The sequence below is a fragment of the Physeter macrocephalus genome, chromosome 8, assembly GCF_002837175.3.
Source record: "Physeter macrocephalus isolate SW-GA chromosome 8, ASM283717v5, whole genome shotgun sequence".
NCBI classification, from domain to species: domain Eukaryota; kingdom Metazoa; phylum Chordata; class Mammalia; order Artiodactyla; family Physeteridae; genus Physeter; species Physeter macrocephalus.
The window spans coordinates 119,976,028-119,976,249 of record NC_041221.1 but is presented as its reverse complement, the minus strand read 5'-3'; positions in this window follow the sequence as shown (position 1 = coordinate 119,976,249).

Below are 222 nucleotides of genomic sequence, written 5' to 3'. Positions count from 1 at the left end.
AACCCACGTACCTATGGTCACCTTATCTTTGATAAAGGAGGCAAGAATATACAATGGAGAAAAAAGAGAGCCTCTTCAATAAGTGGTGTTGGGAAAACTGGACAGCTACATGTAAAAGAATGAAATTAGAACACTCTCTAACACCATACACAAAAATAAACTCAAAATAGATTAAAGACCTAAGTGTAAGATGAGACACTACAAAACTCTTATAGGAAAACA